Here is a 24,026-nt window from a genome sequence, read left to right as displayed (position 1 = left end):
TCTCATACAATATTTGTCCTTTTGTGATTGACTTATTTCACTCAGCATAATGTCCTCCAGTTTCATCCATGTTACGAGATGCTTCACAGATTCATCTTTGTTCTTTATTGTTGCATAGTACTCCATTTGTGTATGTACCATAGTTTGTTTATCCATTCATCTGCTGATGGGCATCTAGGTTGTTTCCATCTTTTTGCTATTGTGAATGATGCTGCCATGAACATAGATGTGCATATGTCTATTTGAGTGATGGCTCTTATTTCTCTAGGATATATTCCTAGCAGTGGGATTGCTGGATTGTATGGTATTTCTGTTTCTAGCTTTCTAAGGAAGTGCCATATCATTTTCCAAAATGGTTGTACCATTTTGCATTCCCACCAGCAGGGCATAAGAGTTCCGATCTCCCCACAGCCTCTCCAACATTTGTTATTTCCAGTGTTTTTGATCTATATTCATGAGAGATATTGGTCTGTAATTATCTTTTTTTGTGGCATGTTTGCCTGGTTTTGGTATCAGCGTTATGCTGGCTTCATAGAATGAATTCGGAAGTGTTGCTTCCTTTTCTATGCTCTCAAATTGCTTGAGAAGTACTGGTACAAGCTCTTCTGTGAATGTTTTGTAAAATTCTCCAGTGAAGCCATCTGGGCCAGGGCTTTTTTTGGTTGGGAGTTTTTTTATTACCTTTTCAATCTCTTCTCTTGTTATGGATCTGTTCATATTTTCAACATCACTTTGTTGTAGTTTGGGTAGGTAGTGTGTTTCTAGAAATTTATCCATTTCCTCTAGGTTTTCAAAATTGTTGGAGTATAGTTTTTCATAATATTCTGTTACAATCCTTTTTATTTCGGTTGGGTCTGTTGTAATGTCGCCCATTTCATTTCTTATTTGGGTTATTTACGTCCTTGAGAGACAGTTTTGCTGGTTATATAATTCTTGGCTGGCAGTTTTTTTCCTTCAAGGCTTTATATATGTCATCCCATTGCCTTCTTTCCTGCATGGTTTCTGCTGAGTAGTCTGAGCTTATTGACTCTGCTTTGTAGATGACTTTTCGTTTATTCCTAGCCACTCTTAAAATTGTCTCTTTATCTTTGGTTTTGACAAGTTTGAGTATAATTATGTCTTGGTGACTTTCTTTTGGGATCTAGCTTATGTGGGGTTCGATGAGCATCTTGAATAGGTATCTTGTCATCTTTCGTTATATCAGAGAAATTTTCTGCCAACAAATCTTCAACAATTCTCTCCATATTTTCTGTTATCCCCCATCGTTCTGGTACTCCAGTCACTCATTCACAGAGTCCCACATAATTCCTAGGATTTCTTCATTGTTTTTTTTAATCCTTTTTTCTGAATTTTCCCCAAATAAGTTGGTGTCAAGTGCTTTATCTCCATTCTCACTAATTCTGACTTCCGTTGCCTCAGTTCTGCTCTTATGGCTCTCTATTGAGTTGTCTAATTCTGAAATTTTATTGTTAATTTTCTGGATTTCTGATTGCTGTCTCTGTATGGTTTCTTGCAGCCTGTTAAATTTGTCATTATGCTCTTCTCTAATCTTCTTAATTTCCTCTATTGCGTGTTCTGCGTTTTGATTAATTTCTTTCCTAATTTCTCGAAGAGTTCTGAATATTAATCTTTCGTATTCTGCCTCCAGTAATTGCCGGAAATTTTCCTTCTCTGGAAAATTTCTAGATTCTTTCTTTTAGGAGCTTGCTGAAGCCATCATGGATTGCCTCTTTATGTGATTTGATATTGGCTGTTTTCTCCGAGCCATCAATAAGTTATTATATTTATTTATTTTATGTTTGCTTAGTGTGTCCTAGTTTCTTGTTTTGTTTTGATATGCCCAAATAGGCTGTTCGTATGAGCTAGTTTGATTATTGGCACCTTTAAAGCTGTAATGTCCTGTCACCAGGTGGTTAGATCTGTTACTGGGTATGTGAGCTCAGGAGTCCACCCACTCCTCCTGTATGGATTCAGCTCAGGTGCCCAGGTAGATAGCCACCAAGTGTGTGGTGTAGGCTCTCACTTTGAGTCCTAGAAAGGCATGGGTGATTGGTGTAGGCACAGGTATCTGGCTTCAGCAGGGGGACACACTCTGAGCAAGGCCAGGGGGCTGACGGCCACCCCTGAATGTCCAGGAGGAAGGCGTGTCCCTGTTCCCTAGAAGATGTAGGTGGATGTGTTTTGCAGCCAGACTGTGAGCACCTAATGGTGTTGGCTGTAAGGACTGGGGGGCACCTCTTATTCATGGGCCCCTCTCGGAGGTGGATAGGTGGCGTAGGTGGAGCCACCAGTTCTCAGGCCCCTGATGTGGGTAGGTGAAGACCCTACTTAATGGGCAGAGCAGTGTCAAATGTCAGTAACCTGCCACTTCACAGCTGAAACAGTTGAAGTTAGAGTTCCGTTATTTACCCTGTTGTAGTGCAGTAATGAGGGCCTACACTGTTGATATGGGCCCACACAAGTCTATGCAGGGGGAAATGCACTCAAAGTCAGTGGATCCCTTATTCCTGTGCCTAGGCAAAGGAGCTGTGCCTACCCTGGGTTCCTGGCTTAGGGGAGCCGGCAGTTTATTTTTTCCCCTGTTTGTTAATTTGTTCACTCTCCAAGGCAGGGAGAATAGCTCCGGGCATGTGATGGAACCTACTTCTGGCCCAGGGGACTTGGCAATTGCTCAAGCCAGTCTCGGACCCAGTGCAGAGCAGGGAGCAGGGAGGTAAATGGAAGAGAAGTTTTCCCTAAGGGGGGTGATTTTGATCCACGCGGTAAGCTGTTCGCAAGTACTTGTCTTTCACCCATGAGGGCTGTTTCTCACTGGTTTTCGGTGGCCGCATAGACTCTCTGGCGCTGGGTCTCTCCTGGTGCAGAAAACGCGCCTCCTGAGCACTGCTGCTTGCCTGCCTCACTGCTCACCCATGAGCTGCTCAGGCCTGAAGGGCTCAGGCTCTTGCGGGGTCAGGTCTGGCAACTCCTCACTGTTTCAGAACCATCTCTCTCCCCCCTGCCATTCAGTCTGGTTCCTCAACTCTGCCTTTGGTGTTCAGGACTCCCAGATTGCCATATATAATTGAATCACTTGTTTTTTCTGGTCTTTGTTGTAAAAGGGTCCACCGGAAGCGTCTGACTACTCTGCCATCTTGGACCTGCCTCCTAGTTGTTATTGTTTTTGAAAGTTTATTTCCTTAAAGAGATAAAATAGGGAAAAGGGTAAGAAGGACATGTATCTTATGGATCAGTGAAAAGTTATGATATCAGAATGTCAGCTTGAGGAATTTTATTTTTAACAGTATGATTAGGTCCACTTTATCTTTCACACAATTTAAATGAGATGCATGATTTTTAATCAAAACATCATAGTGTGGATCTGGTTAATGTATAATTTAGGCCATATGTGTTATAGTATCACAAATACTTCGAATGGAAGACAGGAAATATTGTTAAATGAACCACACTCGTGAACTAAAATAAAACTTAAAAAAAATGTCCAGTAGGAGCTTGAATGAATTTTTTTCACTAACGGCCCAAGGAGGCTCATAAAAATTCCAATTTGGAATGTAAGGGATGGTAATATTATTAATATCAAAAGAGGTGGGATTTAAGGAAAAGGCATTAAGTGAACCTAAGAGGGTTATTTAATGCACACACGAAGGATTGCATTCTGCAATCAGTTTGAGAAAATTCATAAACCTCCTGAAGGCCAACTGTAGATTCCAAGTGTCCATGGTGAACCTCTGGGTAATAAATCCATATTTAAATGATTTGAATATCTGTATGTAGATCTATCTTATCTACCTATCTAATTGTGTATCTATTTGTCTTAGGCTGGGTTCTCTAGAGAAGCAAAACCAGTAAAGGATATAAATATATATATAGAGAGATTCATATCAAGGAAACGGCTCACACGATTGTAGAGGCTGGAACATCCCAAGTCTGTGGATTAGGATAGAGGCTTCTCTGGATTCACGTAGCCACAGGGGTTGGCAAACCCAAGATCAACAAGTCAGAGAGCAGGGCTTCTGCTCACAGGCTGTGAAGATCGACAAATCCCAAGATTGGCAGATAAACTGATAGCTCAGGTCCCAAGATCCGGAGGTCAGATGAATGGGAGATGGCCGCAGGATCCAGAGCAAGAAAAAAGCCAGAACATCTGTGTCTTAGTCATCTAGTGCTGCTCCAACAGAAATACCACAAGTGGATGGTTTCTGACAAGAGAAATTTATTCTCTCATAGTCCAGTAGGCTACAAGTCCAAATTCAGGGCATCAGTTCCAGGGGAAGGCTTTCTCTCTCTGTTGGCTCTGGAGGAAAGTCCTTGTGATGCATCAGTCTTCCCTTGATCTGGGAGCATCTCAGCACAGGAACTTCAGGTCCAAAGGACGTGCTCTGCTCCTGGCACTGCTTTCTTGGTGGTATGAGGTTCCCATGTGTCTCTGCTCACTTTTCTCTTTTATATCTCAAAAGAGATTGGCTTAAGACACTATCTAATCTTGTCAACCTCATCAGTATAACCTCATCACAATGATAGAATTTACAACACATAAGGAGATCACATATAATCTCATCATAGTGATAGAGTTTACAACACGTAAGGAAATCACATGAGATAACACAATCATATAATACTGGGAATCATGACCTAGCCAAGTTGCTACACACATTTTTTGGGGACACATTTCAATCCATGACAGCCTGCTTATATTTGGATGTAGGCCCCACCCCCAAGGAAACTCCCTTTCAACTGATTGGCTGGTTACAGGAGATTCCATCATGGGAGTGATCACATATAAACACTGAGATTCATGGCCCAGCGAAGTTTATACAAATCTTAACTATTGCACTATCCAAATGACCATAGTTGTTCTCACTGTCCCTGTATCCATACTTTTTGCAGCGTGACTTTGCAGCTCCTCTTAGTAAGAGATGGAGTCTGTCCCCACCCCTTGAATCTGGCCTGGCTTCGTGATTTCCTTTAGCCAATAGAAAGTGGCAGAAGTGACAGTATGCTAGTTTCAGCATAGAGGCCTCACTTGCTTCCTCTTTTTTTCTTGGAACTCTGCATCTGCCACATCGACAAGTTCAGGCTAACATGTTGGCAGATGAGAAACCACATGAAAGAGAGCTTTGGGCCCCCAGCTTACAGCCAGCCAACCCCTAAACATGTGAGAGAGTCCATTCTACAGCAGTAGAGCTGTCTACCTGACCAAAAGTTAATTACAGATGCATGAATGAGCTCAGCTGAGACTAGAAGAACCACCACAAACTGACCTATAGACTCATGAACAATAAATGCTTATTTAAGCTGCTGAGATTTGAAATGGTATGATGCACAATAATAGCTGTGATAAATATTTCAAACTTCATACCTCACAGAGAATATCCATCTTTTTCAAATGGTAGTAAGCGTTTTAAAATTGATTTTAAACTTATCACAAAGAAGGCCTTAATAGATTCCCCCAGATAGGAATTATATAGGCTACTTTTTTAAATGATGCTGCCTTAAACTGGAAGTTGTTCTTTTTTGAAAGTTTAGACATAATTTAAACTACTTGATAATAGAACAGTTACAACTCTTGAAGATTCAAAACTATAATCACAGACTATTTAGAATCTATAATGATGATGATGTAATCACTCCATATCTAAACCTAAGCTTGGGAGCCAAAGCTATAGTCAGCAAAATTATTTAAATGTATTAGTTATTAAGAATGAATGAAAATAAATGAATTAAACAATCAACCCAACAGGCTGGGTTAATTCTGTTTCATTTTTTTTAAAGTTTATTTTTAACTAATTTTAGACTTAAGAGAAAAGTTTCAAAAATAGTAATACAGCTCTCATATATCCCTTACCCTGCTTCCTTTGATGTTAACACCTTACATAAGCATAGTGTAATTATCAAAAGCAGGAAATTAACATTGGTACAATATGATCAACTGAAATACAGACATTATTAGAATTTTACCAGTTTTTCCAGTAAGATTCTTTTTTTGTTCCAGAATCCTACATTGCATTTAGTTGTTATTTCGCCTTACCCTTCCAAACTGTCTCTATACAGTTCTTCAGTCTTCCTTGTCTTTCATGACCTTGATCTTTTGAAGATTACTGGTCAGTTATTTTGTAGAATTTCTCTCAATTTGCATTTGTCTGATGTTTTCTCATGATAGGAATGAAGTTACCCATTTTAGGCAAGAATATCACAGAAGTGATACTGTGTCTCAGTACACCATATCAAGGGGATCATGATGTCACTCTATTACTATGGTTAATTTTCAACTAAAGCAGGAAAAAGAAAATACTAAAGAGAATAAGTATAGTATTAATTAAAAAACCAAAAAAAAATTGATAAATCTAAAACATGGCATCCTGGAAAAAAAAATCATTGACATGGACAGGCTCTTGAGACCAATCAAGCCATACAAATGAAAAGAAGTAGACATGAGAAAAGGGTATATAAAGTAGAAGATTAAGACTTCTATGTAGGACTGGGCTGGATCAGTCTATTGCCAACTTGGTTGGCCTGGAACTAAATTTTCCAGAATCCCCTTCATTTTATGGTTCTGGTTTAGAACTGGCCAAAAGATAAATTAAGATTTGGGAAGTGAAAGTGACATTCTCATAATCACTTTGGCTTCTGATATCTCACAGTGGAACTTCAGTTGAGGTCAGCACGCTGAGGCAGCAAGCATTCCATTCTAATATCTTGTTAGATTATTTAAGCAAAAGTGAAGTATCAAAGAATCTCTTAAGTGGATCTAAGAACAAGCCAGGAATGATGCAACCAGGGATGACACAACCAGAAAAAACACCCTCCCTGTAATGGGATTGGTCTAGTGGAAACATCACCCTTGATGCTATGGACTTAATACCAGGATTCTACCATAGCTGCTCCAAAAGTCCAGATGCCTGTGCGCTGTCCTTTGCAGAATATATAATCTCCCAGCCTGTGACCAACACATCATATTGTTCTCTTCCATATCTGAGTCTTCCATGAGTGCAACTGATTGACAGAAATGTCACATGCCTGAACCTTGGATATAAGGGACTCTAGAAGGCAGTTTTCCATCCTCTAAGGAAAGTCAATGTCCTTCAGCCAAAGACCACCAAGAACAAGAAAGGTGTAACCAATCAGTTGCCATCGAGTTGATTTCGACTCATGGTGACCCCATGTGTGTCGGAGTAGAACTGTGCTCAATAGGGTTTTCATTGGCTTATTTTTTTTGGAATTAAATTGCCAAGGCTTTCTTGCAAGGTGTCTCTGGGTGGACTCGAACCTCCAACCTTTCAGTCGGCAGTGGAGTGTGTTAACTGTTTGCACCACCTGGGGCCTATTTGGGGCCCTGGTGGCGCAGTGGTTAAGAGTTCAGACTGCTAACAGAAAGGTTGGCAGTTCGAATCCACCAGCCTCTCCTTGGAAACCCCATGGGGGCAGTTCTCCCCTGTCCTATAGGGTTACTATGAGTCAGAATTGACTTGACAGCAATGTATTTAGTTTTTTTGGTTTGGGGCCTATGTAAAATGAAACTGTAAACCTTTTCTGAGGGACTTGAAGGAAGACTTGAATACATGGTGGGATGTACCACATTCTTGGATGGCATAATTCAATAACTTACCCATTTCAGATCTAAAAAAAATGTCAAAAGTATTTTTTAAGCTAGATGATACGATTCTAAGATCACCCAGGAGGTTAAATAAAAGGATAAGAATAGCCAAGAATATTTGAAAGACTGAGGTGTGACTTACGCTGCTAGAAAGGATTTTTTTTAACAAAGCAGCAGGACTCTTGTGTGAGAATTAAAATAACCCCCCAAAAGGCTCAAGTATGTACACCTGGAATAAGATAAAGGTGGAATTTAAATGTACTTCTCCTTAGGACTTAGAAAGCTGCAAAGCACAGTCGCTCCTGCCCTAACAATGAGAAAATGACAGTTAAACTATAGAATCATTACTATTGTTAAACCCATCAGAGTGATGAGATTGTGAGGCAGCCAGGTAACCTAATTGAAAAGAGAGACAAGCCCTCTAAAGAGAGATGGGATATGCACACTCTCACGTATGGCAGAGCACAAGGCAAAGAGGGGCCAGCCACTATTCAAGTGGGTAAGGAGGGATCAGCTATGCTTGTAACACTGTCAAAAATTCAAGTGTGGGTTAATGTGTAAATCTGGAATAGCTGGGATTGCAGGATAGTTCACACACAGTGGCAAACCCTTTTCCACAGATGTCCACTGGAAGCTCATAAGAAATAGTGGGAGTAGGACAGGCAGGCAGGAGCCAATGAGTGGATGTGGAGGGACAGGCACAAAATGCCACACACTTCCCCAGTTTCTTCTCTCATAAAAAGAAAAAGCCTTAAGCTATTGGGGGTGAGGCAGCGAACTTTTTTGCCCACGGGGCTCAAAGTAACCATTGGGCGTGGGGTGCATGGTGGGAAGGGCACAAAGCCTTTGCCCAGTTGTTTGGGCTCTTTTTCTCCTTCCATGCTAAAGCCTTAAGCTAACTCTGCGGAAGGGATGGCAAAGTCTATCACCCCCAGGGCACAAACAGATGGATTGCTCAATAGATGCATGAAAAGCATTTGATAAAATTGATACTCATTTATGATAAAAACTCTTAGCAAACTAGAACTCTCTCAACCTGATAAAGGGCATCTTTGACAGACCTAGAGCTAGCATCATATTCAATGGTGAAAGACTGAACCTACCTTCTAAAATCAGGAACAGGGCAAGGATATCTGCTCTCACCACTTACCTTCAATATTGTACTGAAGGTATGTCCTAGACAGTTAATAAGGAAAGAAAAAGAAAAGGCATACAGATTGGGAAAGAAGAAATAAAACTATTTTTAGTCACAGATGACATAATTATCTATGTAGAACCCCCCACCCCAACCCTGTCTACAAAAATGCTACTAAAATAATTGAGTTTAGCATGGTCTCAGCATGCAATATACAATATAGAAAATTTGTTGTGGTCCTGTATATTAGCAACAAATAAGTTAAAATTAAAAAACAGTAATATTTACAATAGTACCAAAACCATGAAATACTTAGAGATGAATCTATCAAAATATGTGCAAGATTTGTGTGATGAAAACTACAAAACATTGATGAGAGAAATAAAATAGACCTAAATAAAGAGATACACTTAGTTCGTGGGTTAGAAGACTCAGTATTTTTAAGATGTCCGTTCTAAAACTGATCTATAGATTCAATGTAATCCCAATCAAAATTCCAGCAGGCTTTTTTTTTTTGGTAAAAACTGGAAAGTTGATTAAAACTTGTATAGCAGTACAAAACCAAAAAACCCAAACCTACTTCTGACTCATAGTGATCCCGTAGGGTTTTTCCAAGGCTGTAGATCTTTACAGAAGCACACTGCCACATCTTTCTCCTACAGAGCCACTGGTGGTTTTGAACTGCTGACCTTCTAGTTAACAGTCAACTGCTTTACCCACTGTGCCACCAGGGCTCCTTAACATGGAAAAACAAAGTACCTATAATAGCCAAAACAATTTTGGAAAAGAACACAGTTGGAAGATTTACAGTACCTGATTTGAAGACATTCTCTAAAGTTACAGAAATTAAAACAGTGTGGTATTGGCGATAGGACAGATAAAACACAGATCAGTGGAACAGAATATTTAGTACAGAAAAAGACCCACACATATATGATCAACTGATTTTTTTTTTTTTTTTTTTTTACAAAAGTGCCAAAGCAATGCAATGGAGATAGAATGGTTTTATTCAACAGTGTTGGAGCAATTTGATATCCATATGCAAAAAGATATACCTTGACTCATACCTTTCACCAAATACAAAACTTAAAATGCATCATAGATCTAAATGTAAAACATAATACTTATAGATGAAAATATAGGAGAAAACGTTAATGACCTTTAGGTAGGTAAAAATTTCTTAGGACACAAAAAGCATGAACCAAAAAAGAAAAGAAAAAAATATTGATAAGGGAATTAATCAAAATTCAAAACTTGTGCTCTTTGAAGAAGTCTGTTAAGAGAATGAAAAGCCACAGACTGGGAGAAAATATTCTTGAAACACGTAACTGATAAAAGACTGCTGTCTTAGTTATCTATTGCTGCTATAACAGAAATACCACAAACAGATGGCTTTAACAAAGAGAAATTTATTCTCTCAGTCTAGGAGGCTAGGAGTCCGAATTCAGGGTGCCAGCTCCAGGGGAAGGCTTTCTGTCTCTGGCAGCTCTGGGGAAAGGTTCTCATTAACAATATTTCCCTGTTGAAGAGCTTCTCTGTGTGGGGACCCCAGGTCCACAGGATGTGTTGTTCTTCTGGCTCTTGTTTCTTGATGGTATGAGGGCCCCATGTCTCTCTGCTTGCTTCTCTCTTTTCTATCTCAAAAGAGATTGGCTCAAGACACAATCCAATCTTGTAGATTGAGTCCTGCCTCATTAACATAACTGCCTCTAATCCCATCTCATCAACATCATAGAGATAGGATTTACAAGACATAGCAAAATCACATCAGATGACAAAATGGTGGACAATCACACAATACTGGGAATCCTGACCTAGCCAAGTTGATACACATATTTTTTGGGGACACAATTCAATCCATGACAACTGGTACCTAGAAAACAAAGAATTACCACAACTCGGTAACAGGAGACCAAATAATTCAATTAAAATATGGGCAAAAGATATAAACAGACACTTAACCAAAGAAGAAAGATACATGGCAAATAAACACATGAAAATACGCTCCACATCATTTGTCCTTAGGAAAATACAAATTAAAACCACAGAAACCACTACAAACCTGTTAGGAAAACTAAAAGGAAAATAGCTGACAATATCAAATGCTGTCAAGAATATGGAGCTACAGGAACTCTCATGACATTGTTTGGTGGGAATGCAAAATGGTACAGACATTTTGGGATATAGTTTTACAGTTTTCTTATAAAGTTAAACATACACTTGCCATACCATCCAGCAATTCCACTCCTAGGAAATTACCCAAGAGAAATGAGGACATATGCCCATACAAATTGTTGTTGTTAGGTGCCACTGACTTGGTTCTGACTCATAGTGACCCTATATACAACAGAACTAAACACTGCCTGGTCTTGCACCATCCTCACAATTATTGCTATGTTTGAGCCCATTGTTGAGCTGCTGTGTCAGTCCATCTTGTTAAAGGTTTTCCTCTTTTTTGCTGACTTTCTGCTTTACGAAGCATGATGTCATTCTTCAGGGACTGGTCTCTCCTGATAACATGCCCAAAGTATGTGAGACAAAGTCTTGACATCCTCACTTCTAAGATGCATTCTGGCTGCACTTCTTCCAAGACAGTTTTGTTCATTCTTCTGGAAGTCCATGGTATATTCAATATTCTTCAACAACACCGTAATTCAAAGGCATCAATTCTTCAGTCTTCCTTATTCATTATCCAGCTTTGACATGCGTATGAGGTGATTTAAAATGCCATGGCTTGAGTTAGGTGCATGTTAGTCCTCAAAATGACATCTTTGCTTTTTACATTTGAAAGAGGTCTGTCTTAGTTATCTAGTGCTGCTATAACAGAAAAACCACAAGTGGATGGCTTTAACAAAGAGAAAATTATTCTCTCACAGTCTAGGAGGCTAGAAGTCCAAATTCAGTGTGCCACCTCCAGGGGAAGGCTTTCTCTCTGTTGGCTCTGGGGGAGGTTCCTTGTCATCAATCTTACCCTGGTCTAGGAGCTTCTCAGTCCAGGGACCCCGTGTTCAAAGAACATGCTCCACTCCTGGCCCTTCATTTCTGGTGGCATGAGGTCCCACTAGTCTCTGCTCAATTCTCTCTTTTATATCTCAAAAGAGATTGACTCAAGATACAACCTAATCCTGTAGATCGTGTCCTGCCTCATTAACATTAACTGCCTCTAATCCTGCCTCCCTCCACGCGTCTGTCAGTTTGTCGTACTGTGGGGGCTAGTGTGTTGCTGTGATGCTGAGAGCTATGTCACCGGTATTCAGATACCAGCAGGGTCTCGCATGACAGACAGGTTTCAGCTGAGCTTCCAGACTAAGACAGACTAGGAAGAAGGACCCAGCGGTGTGCTTCTTAAAACAATTAGCCAGTGAAAACCTTATGAGTAGCAGCAGAACATTGTCTGAAATAGTGCCAGAAGATGAGCCCCTCAGGTTGGAAGGCACTCGAAATAAGACTGGGGAAGAGCTGCCTTGTCAAAGAGTCTACCTTAATGATGCAGATGGTGTCCAGCTTTCGTGACCTTCATTTGCTGATGTGGCATGACTCAAAATGAGAAGAAACAGCTGCAAACATCCATTAATAATCAGAATGTGGAAAGTACGAAGTATGAATCCAGGAAAATTGGAAATCGTCCAAAATGAAATGGAATGCATGAACATTGCATCAATGTGTCAGTGGCATAGCTTCCAGCATCACAGCAACATGTAAGCCACCACAGTATGACAAACTGACAGACTAGTGGTGGTCCAAAATGCATAGATCAGGCAAAGGGATGAGTGAAGCAAATACTTATAGCAGCCCCAAACTGGAAACAACCTTAAATATGTTTCAGCTGGTGAGTGGATAAACAAAATGTGGTGTATCCAGACAATGGAGTACTACTCAGCAATAAAAAGAATGAACTACACTGATACATGCAACAACTTGGATGAATCTCCAAGTACGATGCTAAGTGAAAGAAGCCAGACTCTAAAAGCTATCTACTATATGATTACATTAAATTAATATTCAATGAAAGGCAAAACTGTGAGAACAGAAAACAGATTACTGGTTGCCAGGGTCTGGAGCGGGGAGGGTATTGACTATAGAACAGCACAGGGAACTTTTTTTTTTTTTAAAATTGTGCTTTAAGTGAAAGTTTACACTTCAAGTTAGTCTCTCATACAAAAATTTGCACGTACATTGTTATGTGACCCTAACTTCTCTCCCTATACTGTGACAGCACACTCCTCCTTTCCACCCCTGATTTCCCGTGTCCATTCAGCCAGCTCCTGACCCTGTCTGCCTTCTCATGTCACCTCCGGACAGAAGCTGCCCATCTAGTCTCGTGTATCTACTTGAGCTAAGAATCACACTCTTCACCAGTATCATTTTAGGTCCTATAGTCCAGTCTGATCTTTGTCTGAAGAGTTGGCCTTGGGAATGGTTTTAGTTTTGGGCTAACAGAGAGTCTGGGGGACAAGCGAAATTTTTGGGATGATGGAAATATTCTATCTTTATAGAATACAAATTGCTGGTGACTACACAACTATATGTTTGTCAAAATTCATAAAACTGTACTCTTAAAAAGGATGAATTTTACTGTATATGCACTACATCTCAAGAAACCTGACTTTTAACAAATGGCAGGAAGAAAGCATCATGCCATAAATAGGGCTTAAATAATTGACAAACCATTCGGGGAAAAATAGCTTTTGATTCTTCACATCATTTTATCAGATAAATTCCAGATGGATTAGAGATATGAATGAAAAAATAAAACTATTAAAAAAAACATAAAAATATGCAGAAAATATAGGTGATAAATACACAGGGGATGAAAGCATAAAGCCAAACAAGGAGGTGATGGCCATAATTGTTGGGATAATGACTACCAACGGGTAAGAGGAGTGTGTGCTTGAGAAAAAACTCACCGGAGAAATCTTGGTTGCTGTCAATCTCTGTCTCTCTCGGTCTGTCTCTCTCTCTGTCTCTCTAATTTGGGTGGTGATTACACGGGCATTTGTTTTATGAGTATTCATCACACTGTTCATTTACGTTTTATGCCCTTTGTATATATGCCAAATTTTACACTAGGAAAAAAAAGTTAAAATTGGTGTCCGGATGTAATTTCCTAGAATTTAGGCATAGAGATAAATCCATTGGTGAAGGTTAGTTTCTCTCATTTCCTAGTTTGAATTCTCTATGCCCAGTCCAATGCTCTACGAGCCAAAGTAGCCACATGGTTTAGCATAGCTTAACAGACTCTGAGCCTTTATTAAACCGAGATCAGTTTAAAAGATCCTGGGTTGCAGATATGAGATGTTTAATTAAAAATATACCAATAGGGTGAAATCTGTCTGACCTTGGGATAGGGAAAGCCTTTTTAAGCATCAGAGCAAAGGCAGAAATCACGAAAGAAAAGATCGATATATTTGAGTACTCCCAAATTAAAAACTGCACACAAATTTTAAAACATCAAAAGCAAAATTGAAAGACAATATACAACTGGGGAAAATGTTTTCAAAACATTGAGCAGATAAGGGGTTAATCTTAAAATACAAAGAGCCCTTAAAATTAATAAGATCAATATCCCAGTAGTCAAAACAGGTAAGTGACATGGATAGGTAATTCACAAAGCAAGAAATCTTTAATATTAATAAGCATGAAAAAACAGTCATTTTCTCTAGAGATCAAATAGGAGCCCTGGTTGCACAGTGGTTAGGTACTCTGCTGCTAACCAAAAGATTAGCAGTTTGAATCCACAAGCCCGCTGCGCAAGAGAAGTGGCAATCAGCTTCTGTAAATATTACAACCTTGGAAATCCTATGAGGCAGTTCTATTCTGTCCTGTAAGGTTGCTATGAGACAGAAGTGACTTGATGGCAATGGGTTTGGGTTTTATTTTTATTTTTTGTGCTTTCCTATATTTTTGCTATCTTCTGGGTGGAATATGCATTACCTAGATAATTAGAAAAAGCAGTAAAATTAAAAATAAATTTCATTTTGAGGTATGTGAGCAAAACCAGGTCAAGAATGAAGCTTACCCAGAAGAACTCTGTGCTTTGGGCTACTTTCATTACCTTGAGTTTTCACATAAAACCTTAAGCTTTCTAGGTGGAGAGAAAAATCATGGGGAGAGTGGCTGATGAGAAAGACATGAAGTAGGTGGCGGTGAAAATGTAAGCACAGTAGTATATTGAAATGAGAAGAGGTTGTGACATAGGCCATACTTGGGTGTTGGCTTAGTTATCTCATGTTGATAAAACAGAAATACCACAAGTTGATGGTGTTAACAAACAAATGTTTATTCTCTCACAGTCTCCTAGGCTAGAAGTCCAAAGTAAGGGTGCCAGCTCTAGGGGGAGGCTTTCTCTCTCTGTCAGCTCTGGAGGAAGGTCCTTGTCATCAATCTTCCTCTGGACTAGGAGCTTCTCTGCACAGGGACCCTGGGTCCAAAGGGCACGCTCTGCTCCTGGCGTTGCTTTCCTGGTGGTATGAGGTCCCCAACTCTCTGCTTGCTTCTCTCTCCTTTTATCTCTTGTAAGATAAAAGGTGATGCAGACCACACCCCAGGGAAATTCCCTTTACATTGTATCATGGATGTGACCTGAGTAAGGGTGATACATCCCACCCTAATCCTCCCTAACATAATCTAATCTTGCCTCGTTAACCACAGGTGGATATTAGGATTTACAACACATGGGAAAATTACATCAATCACAAAATGGAGGACAATGATGCAATCCTGAGAATCATGGCCTAACCAGCTTGACACATATTTTTGGGGGACACAATTCAAGCCATGACAGGTGTGCAGGTTGTAACACAAGCAAAACTGTCTTCTGACTCAGCGCTCATCACAGGTGTTAAAGGTCCAAAGAAAGCGTGGCACAGGACAGGGGACAGATGAGAACGCAGTGGGAAGCCTTACGTCACAGAAGCAAGGGAAGCCCTTGTACTCTTTGTCCACTCTATCCAGTGATTGAAGTGGAAGGTAAGAGAGAACAGTCTTTTTGATTTTAAGCTTATGCGTAACTTGACTTTATTATGCAGCTAGTTACTTCTTTATTTCTGAGTTTCCTGTTTTGATAAGGTGTTGGATGCAAAGTGAGAGTGTTAAATGTGGCATTTTCCTTAATGATTTGTTTCCCCTTAAGCCAATGGTGTTAATTTTCTGTGTTAATGGAGAGGAGAAAGCCCATGACTAAGTGAAATGTACAGACATCTATGTCCCTAAAACCTTTGCAGAGTTTTTACTCCCCTCTCTGCCTTCCCTAATATTTTACTGCACTGCTTAAAACCCTCCAGTGGCCTTCCGCCAGTTTCAGAACATCTTTGCTTTTTAACAGACCTGCTTTTTATTGTAGTGTCATCATGCCTGACTACATACATTCTCTAACCATTAAGTGAACACATATGGCATAGGATTTCGTCTCTGGGCATTTCTGTTGTTGTTAGTTGCCATTGAGTAGGCTCCAGCTCTTAGTGACCCCATGTACAGCAGAGCAAAACGTTGCCCAGTCCTGCACTATCTTCACAATCGTTGGTGTACTTGAGTCCATAGTTGTGGCCACTGTGTATCTTGAGTGCCATACAACCTAGAGGGCTCATGTTCCAGTACTCTATGGGCAATATTCTGTTGTGATCCATTGACTAATTTTTGGAAGCAGATCGCAGGACCTTTCTTCCTAGTCTGTCTTAGCCTGGAAGCTTCACTGAAAACCTGTCCACCATGGGTGATTCTGCTGGTATTTGAAATACTGGTGGCATAGCTTCCAGCGTCACAGCAACATGCAAGCCATCATAGTTTGACAAACTGACAGACGAGTGGTGGAGCATTTATAGTCTTGTTAATATTATCATATGCTTGCTATGTGTCAGACACTATGCTAAATGTATTATCTGCCTCCTCATAACAATCCTATCTTATAGGCTTGACTATTGTCTCCATTTTATAAATAAGAAAATTGAGGCTCAAAGAAATTAAATAATTTGCCTAGGGTCACATAGCTAGTAAGTGACAGAGCCAGAATATGAACCTAGGTTTGACTCCAAAGCCTCAACTGTTAACTTTTGCTTATTTTAAAATTTAATTTTTTTTACCAGAGTAACAGACATACATAGTTTTAAAAGCCAAATACTACTAATAGACTTTAATGAAAAGTGTAGCTCTCTTTCATACCCAGTCTCACCCCCATCACTCCCAATACCATTCCCTAGTGCCTAATACTGAGGCCAAGTGTGAAGTGCCATTCTTCACTGTACTTATATGATCTTTCTTATAATAATGGAAAAATGAAGCCCTTTCCTGAGACTATATCACTATCAAAAGTGAAAAATAAAAGATGAAGAGGATGCATGTTTCAAGAAAAATGGAAGAGAGCATATTTAAAAACGTATATTTTTTGAAACAGTTTCAAACTCAGAGAAGTTGCAAGAACAGTACACAAAACTCCTGTATATCCTTCATCTAGAGATTCCATTAAAGTTTCACTAACTGTTCTGGTGATGCAAATGATTAAGAGCGCGACTACTAGCCAAAAGATTGGCAGTTTGAACCCACCTGGAGGTGCCTTGAAAGACAGCCCTGGTGATCTGCTTCTGAAAGGTCACAGCCTTGAAAACCCTACTGAGCAGTTCTACTCCGCACACATGGGATTGCCATGAGTCGGAATGGACAACAGTAGCAACATACTTTGAGACTGTGTAAATATCTCTTTCCTCATCAGCCTTTCACCCACTAGAATTTTAGCATCCATTGATGTTTCTTGCCTGAATTAATCATTATTATGGTTGCCAAATGATTTTCTAATGCCATCAGTCCTACATTTCTTATTTGTAATTCTACTATAAACAGGAGCGTTCTCTTCTCCTCATTTATTTATTCGTTTATTTCTGTCAGTATGGATTCATGGGTGCCTATTTAATTCAATGGGTTACTATCATTATTTATTTTAATGCTCAAATTTTCGCAGATTTGGCCAACAGGAGCCCCTTCAAGTTGGCTCCAGTGTCCTTTTGACATTTTCCCATCATTGTTTGAGCACTCCCTTACTTTATGGCACAAAAAGCTCTTCCAAGCTCATTCTTTCTCTGGAATTAGCCATTCAAAGAGTACATATTTATTTGTAGAAACAAGACTATTCCTGAATAGTTTGTTTTATGTCATCAGAAAAGACCAATAGCTAGAAAAAACAAGGGAAACCCTCAGTGAGATGGACTGACACAATAGCCACAACAATGGGCTCAAACGTACCAGCAATCATGAAGCTGGTGCAGGACTGGGCAATGTTGGATTTCCTCGTTTCAGAGACTCAAGGGCCTGCCTGCATGGGAGCTCTGTCTAGAGAGGAAACAGTTTTTACATATTTCTCTTTAATGGTAACAGAAGTGAAACTGTTGTTGTGAAAAGACGGGCCTTCAACTACACCATATGGCACTGAGAGGTGTTCATCACTACAGCTTCTAATGGCTGAACTCAAAATAGCCCATATTTCCGCACTGATGGAGAATTCACCACTGACTGCCAAGAAACATCAGTTGTAGCAGCTCTTCAGCCATGTAATTTAAAATAATTACTTATTAAATGAAAATAAAATAGAGACCATAATACCAATAATAATCACTGTAGCATTGGTCATTACCCAAGTTGCTGTTTGTTGGAGCGTGACCTAGGGGGAGATCACTTGCAAAGAGGAGGAAGAACAGCGAGGGAGCCGAGGGCTTTATCATTACTGCTGAGGTAAGGAATCGGAATGCTCCGGGGTGCTTGGCAACCGGCAGACCTAATTTTATATTCCATCTATATTGCCGATCTCATGTTGTTTCAAGAAGTTTGTTCAACAGTACCTAAGGCAGAATGCCACTGGAAACCAAGGAGCTGGAACAGCTGTGTGGTACTTGTCAATGGATTTATATCATTGCAGGAAACAACTCAAGCAGTTATGTGGTCTTTGACAAGCATCACTCTTATCCCCATCTCAGGAGAAGTGAGGCCCTTTTCCAAGAGGGCCTTAGAGGGTATATGTCCAACGTCAAGTGGGTATGAGAGGGTATATGGACTAGTGTACATGGAGCAGGCTTCAGGCAACTGTACAGAGAGGGCTGTTTGGGTATTTTGGAAAAGCAAAAGTGGAGTCTGTCTGGGTGAAAGGCAGGGTTTCTGTTTCTCTTTTGGGTAACCTAAAAGAATGTGCATTCCTTTATTTTTTCAGTCATCCAACAAATATTGATTGAGTACCTACTGTGGGCCAGATACTGTACTAAACCAGTTGTCATAGAGTCAACTCTGACTCATGGCGACCCCATGTGTGTCAGAATAGAGCTATGCTCCTTAGGATTATCAATGGCTGATTTTTTGGAAGTAGATTGCTAGGCCTGTCTTCTGAGGTGCCTCTGGGTGGAGTGGAACTTCCGAACTTTTGATTAGCAGCTGAATGTGTTAGCCATTTGAACCACCCAGGGACTCCAGATACTGTACTAGGTGCTAGGAATATTGATCAAGACATACACGGTTCTTGATTTCATGGATCTGACAGTCTACTGGGTAGGGACAAACACAGAACTATGAAAAGTGCCATGGAGGAAAGGATGAGAATGCTTGTGAGGACAGCAGAGGCGATCTTTCTGCAATCTGGCATTAGTGTAAGGCTCTTTGAGGAAGTGATATTTATGCTGAGAACTGAACTGAAGTAAAAGGAGGGTTTGGCGAGGCAAAGGTGAGGAGAAAATATTCCAGGCAAAGGTAGTGCCATGGGCAAAGACCCTGAATGAAGTTGGAGCCTAGTAAGTTGGACAAACTAAAAGAAGTACAGAGTGAGGGAGAATGGGCACAAGGTAAAGTTGGAAAGGTAGGCTGGACTCAGAGACAGGTAAGCCTTGGAAAAGAGTCAGGATTTCATTCTAAGTGCAATGGGAAGCTTCCAAGCAGGGTTGTGACAGGACGTGGTTCATGTTGTAAAAGCTCAGTCTGGTTGCCAGTGGAGGACAACCTGCAGGGCGAGGCCTGAGTGGACAGATGCAAGGAGATCAAGTAGGAGGCCAGCTCAGAATTTCAGGCAAGAGATGACAATCACTTGGACTAGGGAGATGGCAGGGGAGATGACAGGAAGTAGAACTATTGGACATTCCTTTAGGCAGTAGAATTGACTGGGGGTGGTCATGAGTGGGGTTGTATCAAGGCTGGTTACCAGGTCTCTAGGAGTCCCTGGGTGGAGCAAATGGTTGAGTGCTCAACTGCTAGCCAAAAGGTTGAGAGTTTGAACCCATCCAGCAGTGCCTTGGAAGACAGGCCTGGCAATCTGCTTCTGAAAGGTCACAGCCTTGAAAACCCTATAGAGCAGTTCTCGTTTGCACACATGGGGTGTCTTAGTCATCTAGTGCTGCTATAACAGAAATACCACAAGTGGACGGCTTTAACAAAGCAAAATTTATTTCTTCACAATGAAGTAGGCTAAAAGTCCAAATTCAGGGTGTCAGCTCCAGGGGAAGGCTTTCTCTCTCTCGGCCTTCTCATCAGTGTTCCCCCAGACTAGGAGCTTCTCAGCGCAGGGAACCCGGTCCAAAGGATGCGTTCTGCTCCGGGCACTGCTTTCTTGATGGTATGAGGTCCCCCTGTCTCACTGCTCACTTCTGTCTTCTATATCTCAAGCGATTGCCTCAGGACACAATCCAGTCTTGTAGATCAGGTCCTGCCTTACTAACACAACTGCCACCCATCCTCCCTCATTAACATCATACAGGCAGGTTTACAACATACAGGGAAATCACACAGTACCAGGAATCATGGCCTAGCCAAACTGATACACACATTTTTTGGGGGGACATAATTCAAACCATGACATGGGGTTGCTGTGAGTCATAATCAACTCTAAGGCAACTAACAACAACAACAACGCAGGTCTCTGGCCTGAGCAACCGGGTGAATGGATGTGCTGTATGATGAGGTGGAAAAGATCAGATGACAATATCTGGAGATTCAGACATTCAGAATTTTAGATGTTCAATTTGAGATGACTGAGAGACAGTCATGTGGAACTGTCAAGGAAATGGTTGGATAGAGAGCTGGAATTTCAGAAGATAGGTCTTCTGGCCCAGTGGCGTCACTAGGGTTGGTGTCACCTAGTGCAGTAACTGAAGGTGTCACCGCCACCCTCACCATGGACCTCCTCCTGTACCAGACCATACAGAATCCCTAGTAATGTTTTTTGTACCAATGTTTTTGACTTTTCTGTTTGTTTTCTTTAATTACTACTTCATTATCAAAAACGTTATCGATAGAGGTTTCACAAATACTAATTACCACAATATTGTAGCTAAAACACCAGAAAATTTGACAAAATCAGCAACTATAAAAACACTGGCAGCAATGAAAACAATAGCTTATCGAGTGTGCGGACGAACCCATGTGATTTGAAGCATCATTGTAATTGGGTAGTAATGACAGCTCTGACCGGAGCACATTAGAAGGTTCAAAAAGTAAATTAGCATAGAGTTTTAGCCTTGTAGGTGTGTTAATACATGTAAGCTGGGCTTACGAAAAATGGTTTTGTTGTTACAATTAACTACAGGGATATTTTTATAAAAATAATAAATTTCTGCTGAAACATTGCACAATAATTTTACAGACAGTCATTTTGGTGTTACTTCCTTTGACAGTGTCACCTGGTACAGTCCATACCCCCGTGCCTCTTTAGTGATGCCATTGTTCTCACCCACAAATCGGTTTGAATCCTGCTGATCAAGATGTGCAGAGGATCCTTGTAAATGACCCTTATCATGTGGACCTTCCAGGTTTGTTCTTAAGGCTTCCAGTTCCTGCCAGCTTGCCCACTGTTTCAGGATGTGAACATTTTGGCATTTGGGTTTACTTTTGGTGAACAAATGGCATTTGACACCTAGTTGTCCCCTTTGTAATCCATGCTGCAGCTTCAGTGGAAATTAACCAATAATAACTAAATATGAGCTGCAAATAAAAGAGATGGAAAGCTTCAGAAAGAGAAAGCTTATTGTGATTTTCTTGGAAGGTAAATTTAGCTGGTCAAATATGTTTGATGATCTTTCAGAGTGAATGAGGGCAGTTTTTGTTTGTTTTTCCTTTTTTTTTTTACAACCAACAAAATGCAATGTTAAAGTGCTTTTAAATTTCTCCCTGAGCTCCCTTTCATTCTTTGATTTCTTTACTCCTAGTGGGATAATATAAACCAGTTTTCTGTTGTCTATTATTCATCAAAGCTGTCGATTTACCCTGAACAGAACTAAGGCAAGGATGTTATTAAAATAAAACAACTTCCAATTGAGCTGCTAATAAGTGCTGAAATGCATCCACATTTCTCATATTGATTATCTCCTGCTGACAAAGGCAAACACAAGCTTGTATGGCATGCTGCCTGTGGAAATGAAAGATTTAATTAGATGAAAACTGAATGAGCTGGAAGATCTGCTGCGTTCGGCCATCAAGTGATTGTTATTCATACTTGGCTGTTTGAAATGTCCCTGCTTCTTGAGCCTTTTTCATTTAAAAAATTCCTTACAGTGTACAAAGAGGAACACAGTCCTTAGTAAATTTCCCTGGGCATTTACAAGCTCAAGGTTGCAGGTTAGAATGAGCCCTGTCAGGTCATAAATCAGATGTAATAGAACATCCTGAAGTTGAGAATAAGCAAGCAAGAAGGGAGAAGCAGTTCCCTCTCCATCTCAGGCCCATCTCCAACTGCTTCAGGTGGGAAAAGAGGTGCTGGTGGGGAAAAGGTAAGAAGAGAGCCGTAAACTCAGAGAGTGGAATTCTTTACAACTCACTGGCTCTGTAAGTGTGTGCATGTAAAGTTTAATGTCTGGTAAGTGCACTGATATTTAGCAATGGGGCTGTATTAAAAAGTTGCTATTTCACTTGCCAGGAGTGTTTCAAGCACCTACCAGGTGCCCTACTTTTCTAGAGGCAGTAGGCAAAAGATGGGCAGGAATGGTTACAGGAATCCATCGCTAGTGACCTGGCTAAGTAAATTGGTGGTGCATTTTTCTTCCCAGGAGAAATAATTCTGTGTCATAGAGATCACCGCCTTCATCGATACATCAGCACCCTGTAAGGTAAGAATGAAGAAGATAACCTCTCCAGGGTCAGTTTTGTAAATCTGTAATATGTGTACGATAACCAATGACCGCACAAGAGGAGTTTTGAGGATTGAATGAGATTATGTATGTGAAATGACCTTATAAACAGAAGATCTGTGTACATATAAGTTGTTGTTATAAAGACATCTTGACTGATGTAATGGATATCTGTGTTATTTTTGGTCAGCCAGCAGGATTTCCCCTTTTAACAGGTAGCCATACTCTGGCTTCCTTATGGGCAATAACGGTCTTCCAGATATTTTGGATGCAGTCCCACTCCTGATGCATAACTACAAGGCCAAGTTTATAGGGGCTGAGATGGTTATGCTGCATCCTGCTCCCCACTTCACCTTGTCCCCAGCTGGCTCTAGGAATATGTGAGAAAGAAATTTGCTCCATAGATAGTCAATTCTCATTATTTGCAGTAGTTACGTTCTGTATAGTCTCCATGAACACTGAAATTAGTGAATACTGAACCATTGCTCCTAGGGGAAATATAAGGTTAGGTTCCTGCGATCCTCTGGTTGTAAGATTTCTGTCAACTAATCAATACATAACCATGTTTTATGTGTGTTTCTGCTTAAAGACACCTTATTTAATATATATTGTTGTTTCATTCACATTGAACTGACAGCCAACAGCGCTGTAACTCATGCCTGAACGAAGCTTATCTAATCGATGTATTTTCTGCATAAGGCACATCACAGCCTTCTTGTGCTTAGGTCCACCAGGCAGAACTTCAGTGTCACACCTGGTGCCATTCTAAACAGCAAAATCACCAACAAAAAGCACAAAAATGCAACAAATGTGGTAGGAAATAGACCACAAAAAGGGTAGTTATTTACAATATTAGAGCTGAAACGAGAAGGCAGAGGGTTGCCTTGTTTGACCTCAAATGGGCATGTGCTCATCAGGTAACTCAAATTTTTCACCACATGTCTGCGAATGGTTGCCCAATGCCACAAGTATTGATTTGGGAGTTACAAATAAATTTTAGCAAGTAGGCGAATTCACAAATACAGAATTGTGAGGAATGAGGATCAACTCTATTATATTATTTAATTCATACAACAATCGTATGAGGTAGGGAATATTACTATCCTCTTTTTTTGGGAAAACAGGCTCAGTGAGGTTAGGCAACTTCTCCAAGGTCATACAGGTAGCAAATGAAGGAGCTAAGATTCAAACAAAAATCTCTTTGATTCCAAAGTTA

The 24,026-nt window shown here is 40.4% G+C and overlaps 1 long non-coding RNA gene across 1 annotated transcript in view; it reads left to right on the top strand.

Annotated features, from left to right (window-relative positions):
• LOC111819533 (uncharacterized) overlaps window positions 1–23,002 on the top strand; it is a 26,749-nt gene extending 3,747 nt beyond the window's left edge. The window contains exons 2-4 of the long non-coding RNA XR_002823136.1: window positions 15,568–15,698; window positions 21,362–21,496; window positions 22,730–23,002. This is a non-coding gene — a long non-coding RNA (uncharacterized LOC111819533). The remainder of the gene's footprint in view (window positions 1–15,567; window positions 15,699–21,361; window positions 21,497–22,729) is intronic.
• The last annotated feature ends 1,024 nt before the right edge of the window (window positions 23,003–24,026 follow it).

This window comes from Trichechus manatus, unplaced genomic scaffold, assembly GCF_000243295.1.
Source record: "Trichechus manatus latirostris isolate Lorelei unplaced genomic scaffold, TriManLat1.0 scaffold00011, whole genome shotgun sequence".
NCBI classification, from domain to species: domain Eukaryota; kingdom Metazoa; phylum Chordata; class Mammalia; order Sirenia; family Trichechidae; genus Trichechus; species Trichechus manatus.
The sequence above is the reverse complement of the archived record's forward strand: the minus strand, read 5'-3'. Positions and strand labels throughout refer to the sequence as shown.